This window comes from Euphorbia lathyris, chromosome 6 (genome assembly GCF_963576675.1).
Source record: "Euphorbia lathyris chromosome 6, ddEupLath1.1, whole genome shotgun sequence".
Taxonomy (NCBI): domain Eukaryota; kingdom Viridiplantae; phylum Streptophyta; class Magnoliopsida; order Malpighiales; family Euphorbiaceae; genus Euphorbia; species Euphorbia lathyris.
Window position 1 is genome coordinate 14,209,696 of NC_088915.1, and position 13,657 is coordinate 14,223,352.

At 38.0% G+C, this 13,657-nt stretch overlaps 1 long non-coding RNA gene across 2 annotated transcripts; it reads left to right on the forward strand.

Moving 5' to 3' along the window:
• The first annotated feature begins 481 nt into the window (after nt 1-481).
• LOC136234030 (uncharacterized) lies at nt 482-8,376 on the forward strand. 2 transcript variants are annotated; one of them, XR_010691023.1, is made up of 4 exons: nt 482-713; nt 1,415-1,727; nt 5,473-5,900; nt 8,251-8,376. It is a non-coding gene; the product is annotated as an uncharacterized lncRNA (long non-coding RNA). The 2 variants fall into 2 exon arrangements; XR_010691022.1 differs by lacking the exon at nt 8,251-8,376 and having other exon boundaries at nt 5,473-6,020.
• Nucleotides 8,377-13,657: the final 5,281 nt, after the last annotated feature.

Consider the following 13,657-nt stretch of genomic DNA (forward strand, 5'->3'; position numbering starts at 1 on the left):
CAATAGGATTTTGTCCCAGAAATTCGGGGACAGAATTCATTCCTACAGAAGGGCGGGTCCAGGACCCGCCCTTCTTTGTAGGATGGCGGGTCCAAGACCCGCCGACCCGCCGACCCGCCATCCTTTTGAGAATGGCGGTTCCTGGACTCGCCACTCTTAGAAGCAGGGCGAGGCTTGGACCCACCCTTGCAAAAATCGTCGGATTTCTGTCCCCGATTTTCGGGGACAGAAATCGAAATTAAAGTTTACCGGGGGGATAATTGTTCTTTTTCCTATGCCTCCACATCCGGCCATGATTGTTGTTCGGGTGTTAAGTGAGTAGGGAAATTAGTGTTTGGAGTTTGAATTTTGTTTTTGAAATATAAAAGGGAAGGTCCAAATGATCATTTTGGGGGCGGTAAGTGGTCATTCAAGGGCGGTGAATAGCAATTCACAGTTTTATTAGGGTGTTCATCCAAACAAGCCGTTAGGGTTTAGCGAAAGAGAGAGGAGTCGTAGAGGTCAAAAAATATCTAGAGTTTGTTTGATTCCACATTAACCGATCTTTCACTACATATCGATCTGAACCTGTTCTATTTCTATCAGCTATTCCCTGCTCTTCCTTTCACTTTCACACCCTTTGATTCACTTTCCTAACTCTAAAATTCGATCACCACGTGTTAAGGTGGAGCATCAGACGCCTTTTCAATGCGTCTTCATCTCATCATCATCAGGTAACGCCTATTTCTCCGTTTTCTTTTTCTCTTCTTCATACTCCTTATTCCACCTTTGCAAAACTCAGGGCAGCTCAAACTTAATACCTAATGTCTTCTTTTAACCACATGCTCGGTTGAACCCGCCCCCTTCTGTTATTCAATTCAACAAATTGTTATCTGCACTTGTTAGAATCAACCATCTCCATACTGTCCTTTCTTTCTCCAAGAAGACGGATTCTGTGGGTATTAGACCCGTTTGTACTGCTAATATTTTGATCAGTTGCTTCTGCCATTTAAACTCTGTTGATTTTGGATTCTCTCTTTTGGGGAAAATGTTCAAAATTGGTTTAGAGCCTAACACCATAACCTTTACTACTTTTTTTTTTTTTTTTTTTTTTTTTTTTTTTTTTTTAAGTTGTGCGCAATGCACTTACATTAAACAAAGGAAAATTACATCAAAGATGAAGAAAACCCTTAACCCACCCCACCCGGATGTGATTCGAACCCATGACCTCTAGAGTCATAGGTAAGCTCTCAACCAACAGGCTAAGAGTTTCACCACCATAACCTTTACTACTTTAATCGATGGGTTATGTAGACAAAGAAACAATTTCGATAAGATTGTTGCCACATGATATCAACCTAATGCACACACATATAGCCTGATTTTCAATTGTCAATTCTTTGTCTAACACGGGAAAATTCAATGTGTCATTTAGTTTGCTTGAAGAAATGGCTGGGAGAGAGTTGTCAACCTAAAGTGGTGACTTATAATTCTATTATTGATAGCCTTTTGCAAGTATGATCAGGTTGACTAAGCATTTCACCTATTCTCAAAGATCAAAAGTGAAGGAATTTTGCTTTTGAGTATAATCTAAACCGTGCTTGCAAAGGCCATCAATGATAGAACTATATTGTCACCAAATCAATTTCGTGAGATGAAAATCAGCAAGTTGACCCCTAATAGAGTCCGCAATTAGACATGGAGTTTTACTGGTAAATACTTGGTTCACATGAACATAATTCTTCAAGGTGCGTTCCTAATGCCTTAAGTTTTCTGTTTTATTTTGGTTCATTGAGACTGTTTCTGCTGGATTTTATGGGTGACTTTTGGTATGGAATGTTGAGTATTGTTTGTGAGAAATAGGATTTTTGAGTATGGTCGTTCTAATATGATGCTGATTTTTGTTGTTTAAGGGATCCAATTGCATACTGAGGCTTCTTTCTTATGCATCCTCCATAATCAATGTATTACACTTTCTTATGCATCATCCATAATCGATGTATTACACTTTCTTATACAACAACAACAACAACAACAAAGCCTTAGTCCCGAAATGATTCGGGGTCGGCTAACATGAACCATCATATAAAACCGTGAAAATCAAGTCGTGTGAGCGACACAGATTCGCTCCCTCCACTCCGTCCTATCCACTACCATATTTTCCTCAATTCCCAATAAACTCATATCACTCTCGATCACCCTCCTCCAAGTTTGCTTAGGTCTTCCCCTACCCCTCACCACTACATCCCTTTGCCACTCTTCGGTTCTCCTAACCGGCGCATCAAGCGCTCTACGTCTCACATGGCCAAACCACCTTAGTCGGTTTTCTCTCATTTTATTCTTATATTAAAACTAATTAAGATGCCTGTTGTTTTCTGTTTAATTGCCACTTCACTTTATAAAATTTATTTTACTAATGGAAATAATTAAGTTGATCATATATTTGTTTTGTTGATATGGATTCAAAATACAAGTACATCTCTATATGTATCCATAATCTTAGTTTGGTGAAAGCTGCATATCATGTGGTTGTTCTGTTTATTTATTGAGTGTTATTTGGATCTCATATTCAGACAAGTTTCCCTCATTTTCTTGTTCATCTTCAGATTCTGTTTTTCTTAGCTGTGCTAGTGCTATGAGTTATCCATGCCATATGAGATTTATTGTTTTTATATATCACTATATCCTTTCTTCAATTTATGACAAAAACACGTTTGATAATTATCAAAAGAAATACAAAGGAAACAACACTGATACTGTAAACACAATATGAAATCAAAATATTTGTAACTTCATTTTTCCTCTAAATTTAGTATGTTTCATCTTTAGATTTATCAGCATATATACTAAATCATATATATATATTGTATAAATGCTTTAGAAAAACCATTTGAAGTTTTGAGATTCAAAGTTTCACCGAGCTTAAACTTACTAAAATCCTCGTAAAACTAAACAATGCTTGCATATTTCACAATCTTGGTGGCTATCTTCCAGATATAGTATATTACTCAACTTTGCTATATGGCTTCTGTGAACGTAAGAATTTTGGTGTTGCCTTAGGCCTATTACATGAAATGAAGATGAAAAATTTAAAGCATGACATATTTATATATACTATTCTAATGGATGGGATGTCCAAAGAAATTATTTTCAGTGCTCATATTTGTGTTATCGGATCCTTGGAAAGCTTTAACGTATCTGGTAAGCAGAGTCTCAGTTTCATCTTTACTTAGTTGTATATGTCCTGCTATTTCATATCTAGTAAGCAGAGTCACAGTTTCATCATTGTTTTTCTCTCCTTGTTAGAAAAAATCAACTCCAAATGCAGCTTGTCTAATAACATATATTGCCAGTTGAAGGGAGAGATGAAATAGTAGTATATGTTTCTTTGGAGGACTTGAAATTATTGGTTGTTGATTCTATAAATTATCCACTGGCTAAATGTGATTGATAATATTGTGTTTCTCTTTCTCTTGCATCCATGTATTGTATGTTCATAATTCCACAAAAACCTGTCATTAATCGACGAAACAAGTATGTATATATGTCCATTTTGTTTGGTAAACAAACACATGGATTGACAATTAGTAGGAAAAGAATTTATTTATGCACTATAAAAATCATATGTTTTATGCTAATTGTATTACAAACGTTGCTTGTACTGTATATATATACATACATATATATATATATATATATATATATATATATATATATATATATATATATATATTCAGAGAGAAGTTGAAAATGCATAAATGTGAAAGATAGAAAAAGGAGAGAAAAACATTGTAATCTGGCTGTGAAAATTAGACAAAAGAGTATATATGCAGAGAGAGAAAAGGAAGCAGAAAATTAGATAGTTGGATTATATTTCTTACTGTATGATTTCACTCTAGTTATATTATAGCTCATCAAGCCTAGCTAGTTTTCTAACTCATACTATTTAAGAAGAGAATTTTTGCATATAAAGTAAAGTTTTTGGAGACATGTATTAAAGATAAATTAGTCATTTTAATAATCTAATTAATATTTTATTGATCTTAGTGAAAACCCTTAAAACGGCTTAAACATGAGGGACCCCTAAACTTGACTAGAAAAATTGATTGGTCTTCTAAATTTTAAGAGTATCCTGCTTGTTCGGTGAACTTGTTTGAAATATCTAATCGTTAGTGCTCTAAGTCCATCTGGAACAATGAGAGATTTGAACAAGTTAAAAAGTTCATCACTTTAAGTAAGTTTAGAAAGGTAATAGATCATTATAACCATTTCAGATGGTCAATATCTCATTTTAAGTAAATTTAAGGGGTCACTAGGTCATTGTAAGAAAGTTCAGAGTGCTAATTAAATACCCTTAAAGTTCAGGGATCAATCGGGTTTTTTAGCCAAAGTAAAATAGGCTAGTTTAGAGATCCCCCGGATGTATTCAAGCCCTTAAAACACATATATTACATAAAGATAAATAAATCTTATAAATTGATTCATAGTTATTAAAGGGGCGCCTCGGCTAAGGCTCCAGCCTTAGCGCCTCTGGAGCCCAAAGGCGGGTGCAGTCAGTCAGGCGCGCGCCTTAGTGCGTCTTGGTGCGCCTTAAGTCAGGCGCAAGGCGCGCGCCTTAGCTACCTTAGGGTATTTTAGGGTTGAGGGTATTTAGGGTTTTGAGGCTATTTTAGGGTTTTTTAAGTTCAGAAAGTAAAAGAAAAGCATGGATAGACAAAGATCGACAGTTTTGACTCCACATATCGCAACAGTCATAGTTATTAAAGGCGCGCGTCGGCTAAGGCTCCAGCCTTAGCGCCTCTGGAGCCTAAAGGCGGGCGCGGTCAGTCAGGTGTGCGCCTTAAGCCAGGCGCAAGGCGTGCGCCTCAGCTACCTTAGGGTAATTTAGGGTTGAGGGTATTTAGGTTTTGAGGGTATTTTAGAGTTAGGGTATTTTAGGGTTTTTTAAGTTCAGAAAATAAAAGAAAAGCATGGATAGACAAAGATCGACAGTTTTTACTCCGCATATCGCAACAGTTAACTCATGCATTTTATGGTTTTATTGTTGTTATTTGACTATTTGTGATTATTTGTGACTAGTATTATGAATTTATGATATTTTTTTTTGTGTGCGTCTCGAGTCGCTTGGGCGCGCGTCTTAAGTTGCGCCTTGCGCCAAGGCTCGAGGATCCCCTTGCGCCTTTCATAACTATGGCAACAGTTAACTTATGCTTTAGTAGTTAACTAGAACTTAACTCATGTATTTTATGGTTTTATTGTTGTTATTTGACTATTTGTGATTAGTATTATGAATTTATGATATTTTTTTGTATGAGACTCGAGTCGCTCGGGCGCGCGCATTGCGCCAAGGCTCGAGGACCCCCTTTGCGCCTTTAATAACTATGAATTGATTCATTGATTTCTCATGTTTATAAATAAATGTGATATGTTACCACCTTAAAGATTAATTATTTTGCAACATAAAAAGGCGTTTCAATGCATTTATGGCAGCAGGTGCTTTGAATGAAAGGATAGGAATCCCTGCTCTTGATCTAGAACGAAATGCTGGAATGTCGGTTGTATTTCATAGACTTTCCAGCTTAAAGGAAATCCAGAAATGGAGAAGGCACATGTCTGAGACTGCTACTGGTGTCTTTGATGAGTTGTTAAGGCTTTTGCGGATCAACAAGCCTTTCTGGACTAAGACTGAGAGACTGATTATTCATCATGATAGCTACGACAAAATATTCGATAGGCCAAGTCATTTGAAAACGTGAAATGCACGTACGGAATCATCGAAGGGTTCATGAATTTTGCCAATAAATGCAATGAACTTGGGGATATTGGTATGATTTTTTTTACAATTCTGCCACAGAAAGTACCATCAGACAGATCTGCTTCTTTTGCTTCCTCAACTAAGCTAGGTACTAATTAATACTAAGGTATGTTCTATTTCAATGGTTAATGTTGGAACATGTACTAATTAATACAAGTTTATTATCAGTTGTTTGTGTTGTGCAAAATTCTTATTAGTTTTGTTTAATTTATTATTAGTTTTCTTATTTTCAATTTAATAGTTTGCAACCTTTTATTAACTGTTATTGGAAAACTTTTACAAGAAAACTTTTGGAGGTAAAGAGGCCAAATTGGTATTGGACTCCATGTGCAGCTCATTGCATTGATTTGATATTGGAAGATATCGGCAAGTTGGACCTTCATTTAATATATTATTAAGAATTAGGTGTTATTAGGATTGATGATGATATGTTATTAGGATTTGGATTGTGTGCGTGTGTTTTACAACTTTAGAAGTTAAACTATTAGATTTGAGTTATGATTTTATTTTTTGTGTTTTTCTAATTTTTTGTCGCCTCACGTGCGAGAGGCTGTCGCCTCGCCTCAAGGCGATATTTTGCCCTTGTCGCCTCGGCTCGCCTTTCGCCTTTCGCATCTACATATCTCATTAAATCTTAAGTTTGACCCCTAAAGTTGCTGAGGCTGAACCCCTAATTTATGACAATGATTTTCTGTGTTTAATGGTAAAATATAACAAGTTTGAGATTTTAGCTTTAGTAAAAAAAAAAAAAAAAAAAAGGGTTAAATGCACCATTGGTCACTGAACTTACATGGTTCTCTCAAAATGGTTACTCAACTTCAATTTGTTTCAATAAAATCACTCAATTTTAAGTTTTGTCTCAATTAGGTCACTCTGTCGATTTTAGTGGTTAAAACGCATCGAAATAATGACATGGATTACATTGTCAACATGAGTTAACTCAAATCTCTGACCGAAACGAAATGCGATAGCCACATGTCGGATATTTTTGTGAAAAAAACTAAATTTTAGTGTTTTTTTCCATAAAAATAATCGACACGTGATAGCCAGGTGGCGCGTATGTGGATGTCATGTGTCATTTCGGTTAGAAATCTGAGTTGTCTCATATTGACGTGTCACTTATGTCATCATTCCGATGCTTTTTAATCACTAAAATCGTTATAGTGACTTAATTGAGACAAAACTTAAAGTTGAGTGATTTTATTGAGACAAATTGAAGATGAGTGACCATTTTGAGATAACCATGTAAGTTCAGTAACCAATGACGCATTTAACCCGACAAAAAGATCAGCAGAAGTAACATGGTATTGTTTGATATTTGATAATAAAAAGGATTTCCAGATATGATTGTTGTGTAGTTCTATTTTTTTATCTTTGTAATTTGTTGCTTCAATATTTTTAGTATCAATACAATTAGTAGTTTATGATCTCTAGTTTAGATGTTCATTCATTTTGCTAATGTACAATTTACTTGTAACAAAAAGATTTGTGTACAAATATGAATGTCATTGTTGTACTTCGTTTACGATATGCGATGTTTGTGAGGTATGCGCCTTCTGGGTAGGACGGATAGAGAGGGTGGTCTGATGCCAGAACCGGCTTATTGAATAATTGTTATCTCCCTTCCCGCCGTTGAAGCTGCAGTCTTGTATAAGGACACAATAAAGAAGTGCCATGTTTCAATTTTCATTTGTAACAATGGCTGAAAATGCGAAAGATGTATGATTTATAACTTCTTCAATCTACTTATTTTACAATGGAAATAATAGAAATTCTTTCGTTTGACAAAAGAATGATATTCTTTCAATCCTTTTCCAAATTCTAGATTCAATAAAAATAGTAATGTTGGCAAATAAGTTGAACTCTACCTTTGACATACTATACGAGTAAATTATTAAGGACTATTTATGTAATATTGACAATTTTGAAACCACATTAGAGTCTTTTTATTATTATTTGAGATAAGGTACCAAAATGATTTCGAAGTTTTTGGAGAAGTGACAATTTAACCCATAGTATAAAATAAAATTATTTGATTTGAGTCTCAGTTTGTGAAATGAGAGCGGTTTAGTTATGAGTAATGGAATTTGAGACTAAATTGATATCATTTCACAAATATGGAAACATACTGTATAATTAAATTCTGTTATATTTTGTGTATGGTTAAATTCTGTTATTCTGTACATTGGAGGTTAAAGTGACACTTCTCTAAAAAAGTTGAGACCATTTGTTACCTTATCCTTTTTATTTTGGCAGTATTTTGTTTTTATTTTTTTGATAAAACAAATTCCAACCAAAATATAGTAATAATTATATATTTTTGATTTATTTTGGTAGAAACTTGTCAATAAAGAGTATAATTGGTTCTATTTGGTAATGTTGGGTCCTAAATTCACTCTTGTCAATCTTATTGCTAACATGTTTATATTTCTATACATGCTCGATGCGTTTTGTAGGACCTGCTAACAACTCGGTTCAAAGTTAGTGGTGATGGGGTAAAATGTCTAACCAGAGTGGTCCTAAAGGTTGTCAAGAGAGAAGTTTTGATACACGTAATCCTTATAACTGTCTTAGCATCGTTTCCAAAATGCAATGACTATTTAGATTGTATTCGCTATTATGACTGGTTATGAATGAAATACAATATTCTGTTCTTCTTTAATAGCTTCTTTTTCTTCTTTCTAAATCTACATGTATCAAACCCACAATTTTATAATTGCAACTAAGAATCCGAAGATATTAACCTTAATATAATAAGAAAAATGAGAATACCTTTATTAGGAGGAAACATATATGGTTTCTAATCTAGGTTGTTAAGTGTAAACGGGGCCGAAACAGGATAAATGCATCATTGGTCACTGAACTTTTATGGTTGTCTTAAAATGGCCACTCAACTTTAATTTTTCTCAATAAAATTATCCAATTTTGAATTTATCTCAATTATGTCACTCCAAGAATAAAAATACACCAGAAAAGTGATATGACTGCTACATCAATAGTAGTCAACTTTCACAGTTGAACGAAAAGACACGAGGCTGTCACTTAGCTGGATGAAACAATACGTAGTTGCTAAAGCTTCAAAAGATAAGACAAAAAATAGGCGGAGCGGACTAGGTCCGTTCGTGCCAATTTTATCAATCTCAAACCCGTTAAAAAAAAAATAAAACTAGACAAAATAATGATATGACAAAATGATAGAAAGAAAATTATATAAATCCATTAATAAATATTAATAGATGGGGCGGACTAAGTCGGTTCGTACCATTTTTATCAATCTCAAGGACATTAAAAAAACAGGGTAATTAATTTATTAGTCCCTATATTTTGACAAAACACACTGTTTAGTCCCTGTATTTTTAAAAACACATGGTAAGGTCTCTAACCTTTTTCTTAGTGAACTATTTAGTCATTCCGTTAGTTTGTTAGATTTTTTACCGTTTATGACTTCGGAAATGACTAAATTACCCTTTACTATTTACCTTCAAACTTTAGAAGAGGAAATCCAATTTAGAAGAAGAAGCTATTTGTATGGAGAACAAGAAAAAGAACAGACCTAATGCTTACGAATTTGAACGATTAAGAAGAAATCAAGAAGAAGAACATTCAAAGTTAATTTCAGATGCATTAGAGTTTAAAAGAAAGGGAAATAAAGGAAAAGGAGAACGCAGGTCCAAATTGACTAACAAAATCTTCATGAGAGTTTAACGGCAGAGACTAAACAGTTCACCGAAAAAAACGTTAGCGACTAAACAGTTCATCGAGAAAAAGGTTAGGGACTTTATCATGTGTTTTTAAATATACAGGAACTAAACAATATGTTTTGTCGTAATATAAGAACTAATAAATTAATTACCCAATAAAATAAAAGTAGACAAAACAATCGTACGACAAAAAGTGATAGAAGGGAAAAAATATAACTAAAACAATGAGAATAAAAATTAGGGTAAAGTTCAAATAAAACCCCTGTGGTTTCACTAATTTTAGATAAAGGACTATGGTTTACTTTTTTGCCAAAACGAGGATTGAAGTTTCACACTTTTAATAATGCTATTAAAACTATCTTTAACGACTCGAAAATGAAAATTTTCAAGAATTAAAGTTGTTCAATGCCATATTTTCTATGGAACTACATTTTCGATTTTAGAAAATCATCTTTTTTGGAACTTTCTCTCTCTTTACCAAATATCATCTAAATAATCTCGAAATAAACAAAATCGAAGAATTAAAGTTGCTTAGTGATAACATAGAGATATTATCCCAAGGACTAAAAGGGATATTCACCTCAAGAACGCCGCGTATTGATCCCCGAAGGGGAGCCGGCAGGCGGATCTCCACGGATCTACTCGGAGAGATCCGCTGGCGGACCTATGAGGCGAATCTCTTCATTCACCTGATTCGCCACTGTAACGGCTGGTCGCCGACTCGGCCATAAAGATTATTAATAAGTTATCAATTAGCTAACCGCCAGGTTAAAGATAACTTGTAACTGCCATTAATGAAGCATTAATGGAGGCTTTCTAGTTGCCTGAAGGTTACGACTTCCTAGCTATATATAGCCTGATTCCCTAGGCTATCAAGGTACTCATTCTTACAACCTTTGTCAATTCAGTTTGTTTCCTTGATTCACCTTACTGACTTTGGCATCGGAGCTTCCCCCCGTCGAATCCAACGACGCCCCCACAGGGACGGACGTTGATCAGAATTTCACTACTTGTTATCAATTGGTGCGGTGATCGTGGAATCCTTAATCAAACAAAGGGTTTTTCATTCACATTAAGAAACTATGACAACTGGAGATCAGAATCCCTCTTCAGGGATTGAAACACCATTAGTTACACCATCTAGTGCTGGTCGCGCAGATTCAACTACTCCTGCAACGCACGTCGAAAGTAGTATGAACCCTGATGCTTTCATCAACATGTGTGCACAAGCAATCGGAGAGCGGTTTGGACCCGAGACGGGGAATCTCCTGCGGTCGTTCATGACCCTCCCTCCACATTGGAGCATGGCGTCCACATCGACTGTATCATCCTGGCCCTTGTTAAACTTTGGACCGGGCGCCCAAAGTTCCTCCTTTCTCCAAGCTCACAGCACGGATTCTATGGTAACTACTACGGCGGCAGCTGGAGAACGACAAATCAATAGGGAGTTATTCCCTGGTGGCGCAGAAGGAAGTCAAAGGAATGATTCAACCCTTCCGGGCGGATCTACGGGTCCTGGATTAAATCTAGGCGGATTCGATATCCCAAGGCGCCCACGGATAAATCTCTCCCTTGGCGGATCCGAGGGGCGAACGCACAAAAAGCGTAGAAGGGAGAAAAGTAGGCGGTCCAAATCACCCTCGCCTCGACGACCAAGATCCTCACGTCGGGGCAGATCGCCCCCATCTACTGGTCGTAGACGGAGTAAAAGGCCAGCGGAGACGCCCCATTCGAGTGGACCACCACCCCCGCCACCCTCAGGAACTGTTGGACACATCCCGTCGGGAAGCCATGGAGGAGGTAGTGGGCAAGCTCCCCCAGGAGGGGGAGGCGGAGGAGGTAGTAGCGGAGGAGAGCGGAAGTGGAGGAAGGCGTTCGCCATCAGATCCATCATCTGGGTCAAGTTCTTCTCTTCTCCAAGCAGATCTCCACGAAGGGGTCGCCCAAGGGCGGATCCGGAGAATTTCGATGATAGAGTCAGAGCTCTGGTGCTCCGTATGAATGAGGAAAATGCCAGGCATAATCCGTTCGCCAATAGAGATTCGCCTTTCGCAGCTTGGATTGAGGCAGAGGAAACTGATAGAGCTTTTAAAATACCTAATCTCGCTATCTATACAAGTGTTGACAATCCGGAAGCTCACGTCAGAAAATACCGGATCCTGCTCAAACTCAACCGTGCCACCGAGCATGTGCTCTGCAAAATGTTTGTCACCACACTAGGAGGTCCAGCCTACGGGTGGTTTCAGTCTTTACCTCCGGGCTCAATAAACAGTTTTGATCAATTGAGCAGGGAATTTTGTGCTAAATTCGCCGGTTGTATTCCTCCAGTGGTTAAATCCGGAAAGCTTTTTGAGTTAAAGCAGAAGGCGAATGAATCCCTTCGGGAGTACGTAGACACTTTTAACCAATTGTGCATACAAATCGTTGATGTGGATATCTCCGTAGCAGTGGAATGTTTTGTGAGAAACACCACTTGTAAAAGCTTGCAAGAAGATCTAATTCGAAAGAAACCCACCAGCATGGCAGAATTGATGGAGCGTTGTAAACACTTTATCGAGGTGGATGACATTCGCCGAGGATCACTGTCATCGCCCAAAAGGGACAAGGGCGAATCTCGCCATCGAGATAGAGACAAAGACAAACATCAGGATTCTTCCTCTAGAAGCAGGCAAAGGGGTTCTAAGAACAAATCAACATTTGTCACCTCTTTCACACCTCTCAACGCTTCTAAAAGTGAAGTCCTTATGTGGATCGAGAACAGTCAACACAAACGGAGCATTTCATACCCCGAACCAAAAGGGGGGGAGTACACCAATACTGGTAAAAATTATTGTAAATATCACAGGAAAAATGGCCATGACACCGATGCATGTTGGGAGTTAGCTCGGGAAATTGAGCGTCTCATTGAGAGAGGCAAGTTGGATCGGTTCATCCAAGGTGATGGCAAGAAAGGAGATGGCGATAAATCCAAAGAGGACCCAAAGAAGAAGGGAAAGGGTACCATTAACGTCATAGCAGGCGGACCTGGATACCAACCAATGCTAAAAAAGGCAAAGACCACCGCTCTTGACAGAACATCGTTAAATCGCCCCTTTGCCGATGTAGGTCCTGAAATCTCTCCCCATGCGGACGCATTGGTCGTCACTATGATGGTGGAAGGCTGGGAGATGAAAAGAGTGATGGTTGATACTGGGAGTTCGTGCAATGTCATCACCAGAGGAGCTTTCGCCAAACTCATGATTGATCCAGTCCAGGTAGAACCAACTGTGGTCGATATCCTAGGGGTGACGGGACACACTATCCAAACAAAAGGCCAAGTCACTCTGGATTGCGAGCTTACGGACGATGATCAGGTCTGGAAAGGTGATCTGGAATTTTCTGTCTTGGATGGTCAGTTAGCTTACAATATCATCCTTGGACGGCCCTTTATCTCTGAAGTTGCAGCCCTTATCTCCATACGCCACTTAACGCTTTACATCCCCACGGCCAAGGGAGGTGTAATGATCAGAGGTAGCCAAAAGGTGGCCCAGGAGACATATTCGGCATCACTAATGATTCGCCCCCAATCTAAGGAAGAGGATGAGGAAGAGCTCGTCACAATGGCCTTGGGCGAGACAGAAATGTACCTTATGGCGGATGAAAAGCAGGTGCGAATGGCTAAAGGGCTCAAGGGCGAAATTAAAAATGCAATCACTCAGGTACTCCGTGAGGCGGAGGATGTCTTCGCATGGAAGGATGAGATTCTCCCCAGAATCAGTCCAGACGTGATCACTCACAAGCTCAACATTGATAAAGATGCAGTTCCTGTGGCTCAGAAGCGGAGAAACCATGGCCCCGAAAGGCAGAAGGTGATAGAAGAAGAGATCACCAAGCTCCAGCGGGCGGACGCCATTGAAGAGGTGCTTTATACTCAGTGGCTGGCAAACATCGTTCTGGTAAAAAAGGCGGGCGGATCTTACCGCATGTGTATTGACTTTACTGATCTCAACAAAGCTTGTCCCAAAGACAACTATCCTCTGCCATGTATTGACATGCCTGTGGATGGAACCGCCGGTCACGCCATGTACTCCTTTACAGATGTGAAGTCAAGTTACCATCAGATCCCCATAGAACCCTCAGATAGAATCAAGACCTCGTTCGTAACACACCAAGCCACTTATTG